This window comes from Serinus canaria, chromosome 2 (genome assembly GCF_022539315.1).
Source record: "Serinus canaria isolate serCan28SL12 chromosome 2, serCan2020, whole genome shotgun sequence".
Lineage (NCBI taxonomy): Eukaryota > Metazoa > Chordata > Aves > Passeriformes > Fringillidae > Serinus > Serinus canaria.
Genome location: NC_066315.1, coordinates 55,535,876 through 55,546,843, shown reverse-complemented (window position 1 = coordinate 55,546,843; position 10,968 = coordinate 55,535,876).

Genomic DNA, 10,968 nt, shown 5'->3' with positions numbered 1-10,968 from the left:
TATCTTTACAGTGATTTCTAAATTGTGATTTAGAAATGGAAAATTATGGATTTGCTGTGATTTAGATATGGAAAATTATTAGCATAAGTTATATATGATCCACCAGCTATGAGGATAAAACAGATTGCTGTTCTGGGGTGCTTGTTTTTATTAGCAGGAGTATTTTGTAATAACCCAAGCATCCTAAGAAGGGCAGATGCTGGGGATGCTATCATACCCAGGTAACGTGGGACAGACTATGACTGTGATCTGATTGCCACTCTAAGCCTTGGCTTAGGCCATGACTTAGATGTTGTGAGTTTGGTTTTGTTCCCCCCCTCTGGAATGTTGCAAATAGAAATAAAATTAATCTTATAAATTCAAATAAAAGCTATCATAGAAATACCGAGGTCCTAAAGATATTAGATATATATGTACATTTCATACAATCTTTCATGAACATTTTTGTCCCCACCAAGACATGCTCCAGCTTACCAGCATGGCCACAGCTGGCTTCTTCAAGAAGAAGATTGGTTTGTTCTAGGCTGTTTCCACATAGATGTCAACATTTCAATAAGCTCATGTTTAAAATATTTGCAGACAAACTTTTTTTCTTCCCCCCTGCCCTTTCCTTCCCTGCCCAGCTGCTGCTTTCACTTCACAGCAGACGTGGTGCTATGTCCCCAGTTGGAAATGGGAAGTAAAATGACCATTTTAAAGAGGTGAAACAACCCACATACTAGACTGTCTCCAAACCTCTGTGCCCCACAATGGCACCTGTGTAAAATAAAAACAAATTAGCAGCAATGTTGATAAAATAAATTTAATGTTACATATAGGACAATTGTTTTCAATTCTAGATGCAGGGAAAGACTATGGTATTTTTCAGATAGAGACATGGGTGTGAGTATATGTATAGTTATCAGTCAATAATTTTTTCAAAGTATTTTTCAGTCTACCATGAAATAATAGAAAATGAATAGAAAGATGATCAGCAGGGAAAGGCAAACATAGGCTGACTTCCAGCTGTTTTTTGTAATAGCAACTGTTGGTCAGATGCAAGTAATATATCTGTATTTTGCACATGCACTTCCACAGAGACAAGTAGGATACTTTTGGTTTAATTCTCTCCGAGCATAATCTCCATTCTGATCTGGCCAGTGTCCCTAAATGCAATTTAGGTAAATACAGATCATAAAGATTTTTGTTAAAATTATGTATGGATTTGTTTGTTTGTTTGTTTGTTGCAGGGGGATATCTCAGAACTATGTTATTATATTTCTGAGATAGAAGGAATAATGAAGTCCTTCATCTCCTTGGGTAAATTCTTTGGTTTGGCAACAGGTAGCAAGAACTTCTGCTCACCCTTCAAGTACTCTGCACAGCAAATACTTGCCTTCAGAATGAAGTAGCATCAGTACCAGGTGTTTTCATGTGATCATGTGCTGCAGAGGACAAGAAGAAAATCCAACCCATGGGCCATTCTGCAACCCTCTTCCACCTTTCCTGGCTTCATTGACACAAGCTAGAGCGTATACCTATAAAACATGGACCCTGTTTGCAAAATCCATCATGGTCTCCCTTTGGTTATTGCTGCTTGGAAGAAGTAAACAGTTTTCCCAAACCCACAGGAAGCTTGTCCATAAGGAACCCAGGGCTGGGTGAGAAATCAGAGGCATTTTGCTGATGTCTATTGTTTTGTTGGCAACTCATTGTCACTTCATCATTCGTGCTATGTTTAACTGTGGTTTATAGATGCATACCGAGAAACTACCCCTAAAACTACCTTAGAACAGTAAGTACATGGCTGGCTGTGTGATTGAGAAACAGATTGGATTAGCAGCAGTGTCATTTGGTTTAAATGAAGCAATAGGACTGATGCAAAGTGTTAGCTTAAGATATTACCAGCAGTTCTGAAAACAAAACTTGACTGTGCTAAGAAAACTAAAAGTCTGGGAGTAATATTTTTAAAGTGGGCAAGACCTGCCTGCATGTCTTCTGGCAGAGCAAAAGCTGGCTTCGAGGTTCTGTAATGGGAATATTGCAGACTCCAGAGCACTGTCCTACAAAGTGTTTTTTTCATCACTGATGAGTATGGTACATTGCTTTTGTTTATGAGATCTTCTGCTTATAAATACTTGACTGAAATAGTCCATTCTGTACCCAATTTTTGTGTACATGTGTTTTAGTATATGCAAGTGCCCAAGTCTTCCTGCACGTGTATACACACACATACGTTCCATGCACATACAAGGACACACACAAGCTCACATTATAGACACATACTTAGAATCACATATGGTTTGGGTTGGGAGGAGCCTTAAAGGTCATCTAGCTCCAACCCCCTTGCCATGAGCAGGGACAACTTCTACTAGACCATGTTGCTCAAAGCTCCATCTGCTCTGCACTTCTGATGGTCATTCTGCCCAAGTATGTCGCTGAGGAACTCCATGGTTACAGTGTAAGTGGCTGTACAATTTAACAACAGAAGCCAAGCTGATGAGAGAACATTAGGGGTCACAGCTTGGGCATTGATGGAGATTAGGCATGCTGTAGATTAGCTGAAATTTGTCCAAGTGCCATGAGTGCCTGCTGTGGAAACTAAAATCCTTCTGTAAAAATATGGCACTACCACTTGTTTGCTTCCAGGAGCTCTTTATCAACAGCCCTGGTCTAATGTACTTATCAAGATTACCACACATTAGAAAAATAGCCATTAGACCATGGCTGAACTACCATGGTATTTGCCCAGGGGGTTCTCTCATGCATCATTACAAAGTTTAAATAAAAGTCAAAGAGAGGATGCACATTGTTCACAACCTTTTCTGAAATTTCTTCAAACTGTTTGAAAAGTAACAACAGCCTGATAACTTCTACACCAGCCCATCTTTCTAAGCCCAAAGGCAAAATTTGCATGAGAGTTATCTTTACAGAATAGACTAGAGGAGAAGCACTGCCAGGCAGCTGATATAATCAGGACAAAATATCCTTACAGTTCCTGAAATGCAGAAGGCAAGTTACTGTCTGCTTTAGATCTTGTCTTCAAAATATATTTCCCTTTCATTCACAACCCATTCCCACAGGAAAGCACAGAGAGGATAAACTTTGTGCAAAAGTTGACTTTCTGTCATGACAGTGCATGTGGGTCCTGTACCTTCACTGAAGCTGATCCATCCAGAACAGAAAAGCATTTGATTACTCAGGAAGACTGGTCCAGTAAAAGAAGGCATGTTTGGCAGAAACATGGTGAAAAAAAGCTGATTCTATGAGTTTCTGGACATTTCTAATATAGTCAACTATCAAAGAAACATTAAAATACAGTAAGTATATCTGTAAATAATGTAACATAATGTAACACAACATAGCATAGCAGAATCCAGAGTATGCATTATATTCATACTCTATACGTAAAGTAATATGTGCTATATGTGGTATACAATATGCTATATATCATACACATCTTCTATTGCATACTATAGATATGTGAGTGTGTACATGTAATATGTATAGATATACATATTTAATGACAGAATCAGTCTTGATTAACTCAGCGAACCTATCACTCCTGCCCAATCCATCTTTTCCTGGCAGTGCTTCTATGTTTTCATAATGACTGCCCAGAGCTTTTGATGCTATAAGTGTGAATTCAGCTATGCATTTGCAATAAATTACTGGAAAATGTCTAATACTTTCAGTAATATTAAAAGAAATATATACTTCTAAATGAACTTTTATGCTAATCTTACATGTCTGTATTAGCAGTATAACTGGAAAATAAACCCCATCCTGGAGTCACTTAAAAATATTGAGGGATTATCAGGTACATGTATGAAAGCTAAATCAGGTAATTTTTTCTTCAGCTTATTAGCTGTTCATCTACATTTTATGGTACTTGCTTTTAATGGTTTTAATGCCTTTTTTTTTTTTTTTTTAATCCTACTACTAGCACTTAACCTCCATCCTGTAAATTCTCTTAATTCTTCAAGGTTGGAGGAAAAGTCCTTTGAATGTAAGACAAGCATGGCACCTTTAAAAGCCAAGCTGCAGGAGAAGTAATTGAATTTAGCAGGAGCTACAATTTTTAAATTATTGTGTGGTAAATCACAAGAAAACCCATGAAAACTGCTCAATAATTCATTCTTTGACTGCATCCACATAGCACACAAAATATTTAGTGCATGAGATGGCAACAATATCTTGTGATATTTGTAGAAATACAGTCTAAACTTACATAGTTGGAAATAATTTACAGTCTTTGGAAAACTGGCATTGCAGAATAGCTGTGTTATAGATTTAAAAAAAAATAGTAGAAGTATCTGTGCAGAGGCAGGCTTTGAGTTTAATCTTGAATCCCTCTCACTTCTCTGTATGTTCCCCTGAGACCCAGGTCAGCTAACCAGGTCATCACCTAGGTCAGTGGTGATGCTACCTGTAATGCAACCTGTGTGTTCAGGATGACTGTAAAGCTTTGATACACTCTAAAATTATTAAATTATCATAGTTATGAAATGATTACAATGCTTTTGTGGAGGCTGGTGTATATTTACCTTCTGCATGTGTAAGAATGTGTTTTTATTAACTCTCAGTCCTGTATACTTAGGCAAGGACGCTGAACTCTGACTGCATTCTTATCGTGCTTTTTGTTGTTAATAGCCATGCTCCTGACCAAAATAAGCCCTCAGCTACACCCAAACACCTTTGCTCTCTGTGATAGCTTTGCACGCACCCTGGCTGAACCTTCTCTTGGGCAATTGCTTGCAATTTTCCTGAGGAGCCACAGGAGAAAGTTAATGCCTAGCTTAACTTCACCATTAAAAGCAAATGTGTGATTTAGGTGTGATTTAGTATGCTCTAGAAGCAGAATAGTTGCTGAATTTTTTGTCCTGTTATTTTACATGGTTGAACACAGGATAAATCCACACTTCTGGACAAATTCTGGCTTTGCCATAATCGATTCTCACTGCTCTGCTTATGTAAATCAGTCATCACAACCAGTTCAACCAGTCCCTTGAGACATCCCTTTACATATGGAAGCGAGAGTCTGTTGGTGCATTTACATATCACTTAGTTAAATAATGCTCTGGTCAGCCTCTCAGCTCACCTGCCATGCCTCTCACCTACCATGGCTGCCTTGCTCTGCCGCCTTGCCCAGGGCTGGATCTTGAAAACAAGATTCATCTGAAGATGAACTCAGATTGCACTTTGGTTGTACTGTGCAAGCCAAGAACATAAAATGCAATGGCTCATTTCCATACCCATCAGAGCAATTGCTTGCTTGCTGGTTAATTTTGCCCAAGTTTCTCTGACTACTGGAGAAAAATGATAATAAAAATATTTTGTGCTTGGTGAGACAAATTTGAAACTAAAACTTCCTTGTGCTGGAGATGAGAGAATGGTGGAGTAGAGGATGAAGCAGCACTGCAAATACTTGATATCATTCCTTTCTGCAAGAAAAGGTGATGGTTGGAGAGGATAAGCTGAACTTGATAGTTCATTAAAACTTCCTAATATAGCAGTGTTTTAGAAGGCTTAGGGATGAATTAAAAAAAAAAAAAAAAAGGAAAGCAAAGGAAATGAGCTTGGGCATCTGCTGGACCTGACTGTGGCTGATGCTTTGGATGTGAAGACTCATCAGCACATGCATCAATTATTTGTAGAAATCTGTTCAAAGTTCCAAATATTTAATGTCATGCTGTGGATATCACCCAGGCTGGGGACAGCTGTGTCAGGACAGCCCAGGAGTTCAGAGCAGGTAACTTCATAACTCCATGCAAAACATCATGTGGATGTGCCCAATGACTTGACTGCTCCTGGTAACCAGTTTGTCTGTGTTACTGGCTGCTCCTGGTATGTCTGCACATACTGCCCTGAAGATAAATAGGAGAATAAGAGGGCTAAAGGTAGGAAGAGGAAAGCTGGAAGTAGCATAAAATCCACTGGGGATTTTTTAAAATTGATTTGTGGTTTCAAGGACCTTTGTTGATTATAAGACTGAATATTTCCCACTGTGGTGTTGCTATTTGATCCTGCCCACTTGATGGGATCATTTTTGTTTCCTGTAGGCCCCAAAAGAATTAAGTCTTCATATTCCACTTGCACTTATTTATATCAGCTGCCTTGGACACTTTTGATTTCATTTACTTCTCATTTACTTCTCTAGAGCACCAGAATTCGTCTCCCTAAGGTTTAACAAAACATAACTCCTTGGTGTCTCAGAAAAAAATCTAAATGGCAATTGCAGGAAAGCATTATAGAACAGCAACTCAGATTGTGTTATGTTCCTGTTTATGTTACTATTTTCAGTGGGGCAGAGCATTTCTAAAGACACCTGATCTGTGTATTCATCTCCATGGCCCATTAAGGCAAGTTAAGGAAGAGTCAGCCGTGCCATCAACTTGCTTGGGATTATTGGTCTGAGGAGCTCAGAGACAGCAGCCCCTATAACAAGGAGGTAGAAAGGATGTCCTTCTGAGCCAAAACAAGCAAGTAAAGCTTTCATCCCCTCAGGATAGCTGAAAGCAATCAAAAGGTGCACGTTGTGACAAGCACCTAGCAGCTCAATCAATGTACACACAGGATAGTGCATGAGGGTTCATTAGTAATTTGTAGATCGTTCAGAGAATGGCTTACTTCCTTGGGAGGTCCCTCTTCTTCCCTACCATTGAAGGCTTCCATCTGCAACTCAGACACCAAATACTCTTGGGACAGGAAAAAGAACATAGTGGCAATTTCATCCATAGATGCTTGTGGCCTCTGGCCCACTCCGTGCTTCTTCAAATGATGCTTACAAAACGCCAAATGATCCCCTCAGAAGATACTACCTGGGGGACACAGGATGTCTCTCCCCATCCAGGCTGGTTTTCCTCCAGTGGTAGAGCTTCAGAATCAAGCCTGTAAAGAATTCACTGCTTAAGCTGCCACTTTCTTTCCCATCACTCGTGTGCCAATATACCAAAATCGAGAAAGCAACACTTGGAGCTGCAGGGGGTAATTGCTGGAATGAATCATTGTGGGGTAATTCTGGGGGAGCCATTTCCACCTTTTCAAATTGTGAGTGTTGTGGGGGCAAGCAGAAAAAAATAAACCCCAAACAACCTGCCAGTGTAAGTTTCTATATACTTCTGTGTGTGCAAATACCAGGTTTTTGTAAACTGACAGCTTCTGAAAAGTTCTTGTGGCTTTAAGACAAGCTGAATTGTCTGCCTTCATGGCTCTAATGAGGAAGGGAAAAAAAGATCTCCTCTCTACTAAAAATGTCTTAAATCCCACTAGATTTCAGAGCTGAATGCAGTTTTCTGTGTTTTATCACGCCTTACCAATTATTTTGATGAAAAGTTTTCTTTCCCCACAAGAGGCACAGTAATCTGCTGCTTGGATGCCCTGGCATTTGTCCCAGCAGCCCTGCAGGTATTGTGGGAGGAGGTCAGCTTCCCCTTGGTGGGGACAAGCTGTGCTTGGTGCTTCCACATGCTTCTGGCAGCTTGTGGTTTGACAGAAATGGCCTGTGGGCCTTGTGCTCTTCCCCAACACCAACAACCAGCCTGACACACCAGGCATGTGTGGTGGCAAGGGACTGCAAGGAGATGTGCAGGTCTGGAAAGAGAGGTGAAACATGGAGATATTCAGCTCAGAAAGTGGGTCCTTCATTTTTTCCCCCCATAAATAAGGCTTCTCTATATATGACCACAGCATCAGAAGTCTGGTTCTCTGGCTGCTGCTCCTGTCTTGTCAAGCTTTTCACTGCTGTTCACTTTTCACAGCCTGCATAGAAACATCTGACTATGAAATCTGTGACTAACGCCTTATTTTTTGAGTACACAGTGCCATCTAGCCCCTGACTAAATAAGTTAGAGAAGGATTTTCAGAGTTCCTGAAACGCTGTTCACTTTACAGGAAAAGCTGCAGGAGCAGCTCCTGCTCAGACCAACATTCAAGCCTTGCAGCACTTTCCTCCTGTCCATGAGCCATCCACATCCCATCATCTGCTAGCTTGACTTCTACTTCTTGCAGGTTACCTGCAGAAAGCTGAAGTTCCTTTATAGCTGGTGTGTCACTTCAGCTAGTGGCACACATTTGACCAAAACTAACCACTTCACCTGCTTGGATGCCCCTTCCTACCTGACTTTACATTCCCCCCTTTTAATCCTCCTCCCAGCACTGTTACCAACCTATTCCAAAGGATTAGCTGGCATGCTCTGGTGGCTGGCCAGAGTGCAGCTGTAATCAGCAAACAGCTTGAAGCCTGTTACATCTCTCAAAAAATATAGACCATGTCTTCTCAGCATGCAGCAGAGAATCATCAGGGTGACAGCCTGTGGCCTTGTCATGGTGTGGAGCTGAATAGATGTGCTGGCAACTGAAGCCAGAAACCAGTGGAGGAAGGCAGAGGAGGGTTTTGCCACTTGCTGCCACCCCTCCTATGCCTTCCTGCAGCAGCCCAGGAAAGCCTGCCCCTCAGCAGGGATGCTCCTACTATGGCCAATGCCTTGGGCACCTTCCCCACAGCGCTCTGCTTCTCTCCTGCAGTCCCTAAGAGGGAGAAGCTCCCCTTCCCAGTGGAGCAGCCATGGCTGTTGCAAAATCTAGGAGGCCTGCCCTGCTAAGCACCTAAAGAAATTTTTATTACCATGACACTGAACCTGGGGAGGATTTTTTATGCCTGGGCCGATGTCAGTGGACTTTTGTTACATTTTTCTTCCAGAGATTTTCAGTGACAAAAGCTCAAAACATTGAAGGGAAACTGAACCTTGTCAAGAAAATGCTGTTTTGAATGAAGCTGGCTTGCTTGGAAAATATTTTGAATGCCAAATTCTGCCTAACTGAGAAAGTTTCTTTTCTGCCATTCTTTGATAAGGAATGTAGTTAGCATTAGTATCTGATATCTACTATTAACTCCTGGATTAACATTTATTGAAGTAAACGGGGCAGCTCACACATCTCTTCTAAATCAGGATGTGTGAAAAAATCAGGCTGGTTCTAGCTACAGGCTAATCATGCTAGTGAGTGCTGGTGCTGGTTAGCAGCTCCACCGAGGTGCCACTTCCTACACTCCATCCAGTTCCCCAGCCAGACACTCCTTGCATGGGAGAGCAGCTTTGCTGCACAAGAGGCTCTCAGTCCCATGTGATGTCTTCATTATTCTTCAAGTCAATAAACTGGATACTCACTAGGTTTTTCTAGGGCTAAGCAGAGATGCTGATGTGTTTCCTAAATGGAGCAGCCCTATTGCAACTAAGGCTAGCAGAGATGCTGATGTGTTTCCTAAATGGAGCAGCCCTATTGCACATGCAACGTGTCTGGGCCTGAATGGACCAGCTCTCCTCCAGGAATGAATATGCCATATTCCAATATACCATATGAGAGTAATATGTTCTTTGGGCTGACAGGATGAGATAAAGTGGTTATTTATGTTCTACAATATCATGGGGAAAAAGGAAAACATCTGCATCTGAGTATCAGTGTTTCAAAAATCATATTTTAAGAACTCTAAGACAATAAATCTGGACCCATCATGATTCACTAAAAGCATGTGGTGCTTCTGATATGACTGGCATTTATTTATTTTTTCAACAATTGCTTATGTAAGAGCAACTATATGAAATCTACTCTGAATAGAGGACTCAGAGTGTGCTGATTTAATACACAATGATCCAAGATTTCCAGTTAGGTGGATAAAGAGCATTTTAAGATCCTATGTTTTGTATTTTCCTCAGGCAACATACAAAGATTTCCTTCTCTTTGCTGGAGGTGTTTGGCAGTAACACCCTCCTTATATGTAATGTGGAGTATTTCGCACAGGTAGCTCATGATCTTGTGCCACCACAGTTACAACAAGAAATGTGTAACAATTACTAAAAGTACTCCAGGTCAGGTGAAAAGTCAATCAGTGCCCATCCTCAGGTAGTCTGTTAAAAAAACCCCAGTCCACAGAAAGCCATTTAGTGGTGTTTTTAACATAGGAACAGATATTACACAGGATGCACTTATTCAGGTTTCAATTTGTTATTTCCAGACAGGCAGCACCAACCTTAGTGCAACACCCTGGAAACCCCAGTAAGTTTTCCTTACAGCCAAGAAAGGAAGAGGTGTAATGATACTGTGACAAGCTTCAGAACTGTGAGTGACTGGGGAAGAGTAATGGGGGCACAGAGGCAATTTATGGTCTTCATGCTTGGCTGCAACCTGCTATTTGAGCAGCGTACCAAGCAGCAATCCTGAAGCCTTCCCTTTCACATCTGTGCTTGCAGACAGCCATTGTCTTGAATGCTATGGGTGTACCATCACACAAAGCACATCAGTGCCAGTTTAAGCTTGCCTTGATAAACTGGAAAGTAACCTGAGAACAAAAGAAAAAAATGGTTTTCAATGTTGTTGACAGGAGAGCTGTGGCACTGCCAGGAGTGCTGGCCCCTGTAGCAGATCTGCCAGCTTCGGGTTAGTCCCAGGAAGGATCTAAAATGGTCTGAGATGCCTGAAGTCCTGGTATCAGAAAGCCACAGGAAGCCATATCCAGCACCCAAATTTGCTGTGCTTACACATGCAGCTTATTCCTGGGAGCAGTAGATGGCACTCTTTGGATTAAGTTCCTCTAAGAAATTTTTATATTAATAAAAACAGGTGCATGTACACACACACACAGACACACACAGACACACACAGAGATATTTGGTTCTCAGAAAAATAGACACGAAAAAAATCTGTTGATCTGAAATTTTACTTTAGGCACCATTAAAAAAAAACCAAACCCAAACAAAGTGAGAACAAAATCTAATCTAGTTGCCAGGATTTTGCCATTGCATTGTGTGATTTCCAATGTTTCTTTTTCTCTTTTTAACTCCTTGGTGTATACAGACACATTCTCTTTCCATCTTGCCTTCCAAGAACACCTTTCAAGGCTGCTAAATTACCTGCACAGATGAACATCCAGTCCCAACATGAGAACCAGCCTTTCTTACAGCTTTTCCCCAATCCCAGTATAATAGTGGGAGG